The sequence below is a fragment of the Hyalella azteca genome, unplaced genomic scaffold (genome assembly GCF_000764305.2).
Source record: "Hyalella azteca isolate HAZT.00-mixed unplaced genomic scaffold, Hazt_2.0.2 contig17841, whole genome shotgun sequence".
NCBI classification, from domain to species: domain Eukaryota; kingdom Metazoa; phylum Arthropoda; class Malacostraca; order Amphipoda; family Hyalellidae; genus Hyalella; species Hyalella azteca.
Window position 1 is genome coordinate 505,289 of NW_025947610.1, and position 6,030 is coordinate 511,318.

Genomic DNA, 6,030 nt, shown 5'->3' on the forward strand with positions numbered 1-6,030 from the left:
GCATTACCTCGAATCAGGGATACCTTTTGATGTATTGATTGAATTTTTTTATTTGCGATTATTGCCCTCATTTCTAACCACGCCATGTCATAAAAGTTACTAGCTGTAAACGTCTTAGCATGAAATTGAGCCTCTGGTAGACTGCTCTGATCTTAAAACTGAGCGAGTAGTGCAATATAGACTGCATATATATATAACGTTCAGAGAATGAAATGCCCCCTCCTTTCCCCCCATAAGGGGGGGAAGGGAGGGGGCATGTTTTAAAGCATTTTTCATATTCGGCCGTGTCTGTCCCGAACGTATCAGGTACCAAATACGCGCGCCCCACGATCGCCCCAAGCTCGACTAGTAATTTCACAAGATTCCATTTCGGCGCTTATTTCGCTACGGCAACCGGAACCTAAAGCGGACATAGAGCTTCTAATTTACCCGGCCATAAGAACTTGGGGCGGATGTGTGCCAGCGGCTGACAGGTCTTCGAATTTCGATAGGGTAGAGTGCAATATCCAGTATAAATAGCGCACTAATCATGACAAATGACAGTAATCGGTTCTAATAAAAACAAATAATAACAATAAAGGGGAAATAATTTAAAGTTTGCTGAATAATACTCTGGTTATGTTCAGATAAATGAAATGTAGAGGAATATTGATGGCACGTGGCCGCATTTTTATTTAATTATCATTCACTGTTGTTCAAAGTAATCTTATTTGCATGGCAAGGCGTCGGAATACCAGAAGAAAATATTTTAGGAATTTCAGGCGTGATGATACAATTACATGCAGACGGGGATATACTATTCATGATGAAAGAATGATCATAAATTGTGCTAATTAATTTACATTTTGCAGAAGTTGCTTCTTAGAATTTTTTATTGATTGTACAGCATTATCACTCTTTCTTACGCCTCGGGGTTTGTTTACAGATATGAATGGTAAGATTTTTCGGCTTTAATTAATTTATATTGAGGTTGATAGTTTATTGCTTTATAGTGTCTAAATAAATCACGTTTATTAATTTTTTTATAGTTAAATTTATTTAAGGCTATGGATTAATTTTAACGGAAGCGAGTGCGCTATTTTAATCGCCGGAGAAAAACAACGCTCCCTTCACCACGTTTCAAAAATGTCGATAAAAAATTTATCGTCTGGATATCATTTTTAAGCACACATTGAAGTAAATTTTCACTGCGCGATAGTGTAACAATTTCCACATGAAGACATATTGGCAAATAAGCATTAATTCGTTTGTATGTGTAGGCGGGTTAAATATTCGTTCAATCAATGCTTGATGTGAGATCATCAAGCTTGTAAGAAGTGTCATTTATTTTTATGTCCAGCAAGGAAGAAACTCTGAATGCCTCAATTTTTTCTCAGGAAGGCGGAGACAAAATGTCCAGGGCCTATACTTTCAAAAAAGTTAAGAGATCGTAAGTTCATCAGCTAATCATTGACGGCCTTTCAAGCAAAATCCACCAATCATAGACAAGAAAATAGAGCGTAAGTATTTACGTTCACTTAGCGAGTCTTGAAAGTGTGGCCCCTGTTTACGGAACCATAGGACGCGCTCGGATTTCTGAAAGGATTGTTGGTGCTGGAGGAGCTCGAGCGCTGCATCGGAATTCTGTAGTGAGGAGATCAATGTGAACACAGCACAGCTCATCTGAGTGAAAGGATCGGAAGAAACTATTGTTTGGACTGCCATTCTTTTATGATGCCTTGTTGCTTCAGACTAACAAAAGTCACGTATTTTTCTGAAGATTCTTACTCGCGTCTATCGATCTGGGTTCTTGTTCTCTGGAGTTTAGTACGATAATGAGTCGTGCTTTTTGTGGCCAAGAAACTGTGCCTGTGGGTTTCGGTTTGGTTTAGAACTCATTCTATAAGACTTTTTTCTGTCTTCACTATGATAACGCAATAATTGTAAATTCTGTTTAAATACAAAAATAACTTGATCGTAGATATAGACGATGTGCAAAAAATATTTTTCATTTGATGTATGGAAAATGTCTACAATAGCTGAAGCTGCTACCAGTGCACTTCGTTTCCTTCAGTCTTGAATTCAACAACATTATTTGAATATTAAGTGAACACGAATTTGCTCCTTCAATAATTGTCGTAGAGCAAAAACCCTATAAAAAAAGAAAACACAACACCTAAAGAAAACACAAAGCTCGATTTAGTTTCGTAATTATCAGACAATACTTTAGAAGAAATATTTTAGCCTATTAAAATAAATTGGGTATTCTCACCGGATAGTTCTCACGGGCACCGGGCTGCCTCACCTGTCGCTTGCCTTGAGTAAGAAATACGACTTTCAAGCAATCAGACTGGGTCTACTTCTACGAAGGAATTTCCCAGTAATACGTATTAGAACGCGTTCTTCTAGAAAACTGAGCCAGCAAAATTTATTTACGATCTTAACGCATTTATTAAGGAATAAATAGATTTTGTATGAATTATTACAACACTTCTATTTAACTTCACTTCTTGTTTGTCTGTCTGTTTGTCTGTCTGTCTGCTACAAATCTTGTAATCAAAATTTAACACACTTCTACTTATCCTATCGATCTGAAATTTTGCATACTTGTTTAAAGTTGGAGACAATGCATGAATCAAATGTCAGAATAAATGATTTTAGAAAGTAAAAAAATTTTTTTTTTCAATATTACAAAATTTGAAAAAATAATTTTGTCAGCTACAAATCTTATAACTGATATTTGGCATACTTTTACCTGTCTAATTGATCTGAAATTTTGCACACTTGTGTGAAGTCAGAGGCAATGCATGAATCAATTAATAGAATAAATAATTTTGAAAGAAAAAATTTATATATCAAAAAAATTTATATATTAAAAAAATTGAAAAATTAATTTTTTTAATATTCGAAAATTAAATGAGAAATTCATGGTACATCTTTAAGATTGGAGACACTGGATTCTCTGGAAGTGTTGTCTTTAAAAAGTAATTTTTAAACGCATATTATTAGTATATAATCTAGTTATTTTACAGAACTCGGCAATAAGTACCCATTCTTGTTTGTAAGTCACATGAAAAGCAATAATTAAAGTAAAAATTTCAGAGTGGGTAAATATGATACACAGAACTTGAGGTCATCTTTATTTTGAAATGATCTTGCTTAAGAAAATCAATTAACGACGGACGAATAATAATAATAATAATAGCGGTTTCAGCGTTATTAGGCCATAGGCCTGTCGCCAATTCTTAACATCGCAGAACATTCACAGCATTTTGAGGTCTCGAACTCGCAACTCACTGCTACAATTCTGCTGTGCTTAACCGCCCGGCCTCCCTGCCGATTCTGACCAGAAACTGGCGCACAGAGCTGGGATCGAACCCGCGCCTATCTGCGCCAATCCTGGTACTCTGAACTTTAACCACTAGGCCACCCTGCCCAGTGAATAATGCTGTGAACTGATTATTAATAATAGTATAAATCGTGCAAAAATGGTAGGCTTTATGCAACTAGTTAACCTCAATAAATTTTACATCTTCATGAGTGTATGAAAGTAGATAATACAACTCTTAGTAGAAAAGACTCAGTATAAATAATATAATATAGGAAATAAAACGAAATTCGTTTATTCGTTTGATTCCATTAATTACCAAAAAAGCTTAATCAATTAATTGGTTGAAAGCTTCATTAAAAGTTGAATCGACTGATCGATTAATAACATTACCAACGATGTTCTTAAATGATACATTATTTCACTTAATTTCTATAACAGACACGGACGAAACATTCACTTCTAATTACTGACGATACAATTTAATTTTCTTTCGTTAAATGCATACATATAATGTGTATGAATAAGTGTTTATCAACCTTATTCCATTAACAATTCGCACCAACAAATAAAACACACATTTCGAGGCTCCGTATTACTTTGAAATGGAAAATGTAATGAAAACAATGAGGTTGGTCTTTACGGTGTCCAACTTAATACTAACAGAATATTTTTATTAATTTCACTGTGCACCTTCAAACGACAGTTCTCAGAGCCCAGTGAAAGGCGTTTGCCAAATCTGGATTTGAAAACAAAGGCAAATTAAAACCACGACATTCTATTGTTATATCTAACCTGGAACGCGCATTTTGTGTGGCACGTAAATTTGTTCCACAGTTCAATCAGAGCAAAAAGACCTAAAAATTCGAGCCGAAAGTGATAAAAATCAAACAGTTCATTCTTTATTTTTCAAGCAAAGTTTAAATCCCTGGCCCAGCAATAAATGATTTTTATCATCGTGTAAATATTTGTTCTTAAATCTGCAAGTCTGTTTTTTCTAAATCAATTCGGAATACAATTATATTTGCAGTTAAAACCTGTGCCAAAAAAATTCTAATCACCAATACGCAAGAAAGCCCGAAAACTTCCCACCCAAAGGAGATGTTGATCAGCTGCGATGTTGCCATAATACGCTGGTGTGTTTTTGCAGAGGCAGGTCCAGAAAGCGTTCACGTTACCGACGCTAAATCTAAAGCAACAATGGCTGGAGCCGCCGTCATATGGACGCTTCCCACGACTGCTTGCAACTTGAAACGCTTTACAATTTGACATGGCCCTCATGAGCGACCTGGGGCCATACTTTCAAAAAAATTAAGAGATCGTAAGTTCATCAGCCAATCATTGACGGCCTTTCAAGCAAAATCCACTAATCACAGACAAGAAAATAGAGCGTAAGTACTTACGTTCACTTAGCGAGTTTTGAAAGTATTGGTCCTGGACCACAACTTCAGCGAGGCTGACTTGTGCGATGAAGCTGCGAGAAACTGTTGTCTGATTTTCTTTGAATGTGATAAGTAAATTTTGTTTTCTTATTATGTGTTTAAAAAATTTAAATTTAATCAAATTGTTAATTTAGTTTCTTCGCTCACATAAGTTTCAAAGTAGCTTTTAAGAGGGATGGCTAAATATATCTTTCGTTAATGAATTATGCCCTCCACATACTAAATATCTATATCGAAATCAAAATATCAAGGTACATATACAGTAATCAAACTTTCATTTACAAATAAAATTGCCTTTTTTAAACAGCGGTCAGCTTGATGGAAATCTTGCATATTCTATTCATTAATAAATTTGGACGCTAATTAGTGTGCTCTGCCTGTGCTCCAACGCGAAATTTTAATTGGGATTGCTGTTGTTGCGTCTTTAAAATCTACGAACACTGAATTCAAATCCAGATAATGTTATGTGAAAGATAATCTCTGCATGTACGGAGCCTGTTCTCTCCTGCCTTCTCCCATTTCAGATCCAGGATTCCCAACATTGCTGCCCCATTATTATAATTCCATTATTTACCAGGATTTCACTGTCAATTAGGATTTTCCTGGCAATTACAGCTCCTTAGTTCTCCTGCAGTGCGGCTCAGAAACTTTAGTGTACCTTGTCAGTCAGAGTTAGAATGCCCGATGTTCGAATGCAAAAGTTACATAAATAAACTAGCTGTAATTAGTCACGGGAGCTATTAGCATGTAGTCTTGTTTTAGAGGGTTTGTATTCCCAAGAATCTCATTTTCCATAAATATGTCTTGCAAAATAATCAACAGTTAAATTATATATATTCTGTTTTCCCATTTCGACACCGAAATTCGTAACGTTTTAATTATCGGGGTTAAATGTTAACGGGTTTACATATATATCAATTACGTGTATCTTCATGAAAAAAAGAGGCTTAGCATCGCGGTATGACGCTGATGAAGGGTGTATCATTGCCATAAAATATGGGACGATTTCAGTATCGTAATGTAAAAATGCCCTGAACGAGAATTATGATCTAACAATCATTCAGATTTCACAATTATACAGTTCATTCCGTGAACATTTGAGTTTAACGCATGTTGGTTGTTCTGGAAATAATAATTTGGCATAATATCTTTAATGTTTTCTTCATATATTTATTTACTTTTCGTCAAATTCAGTATTTTATGATGAACGCAAGGCTTTTCAATATATGTCTGTATTATTAACCTTTTCATGACCATCAACGATATTAAAATAAAGTAACC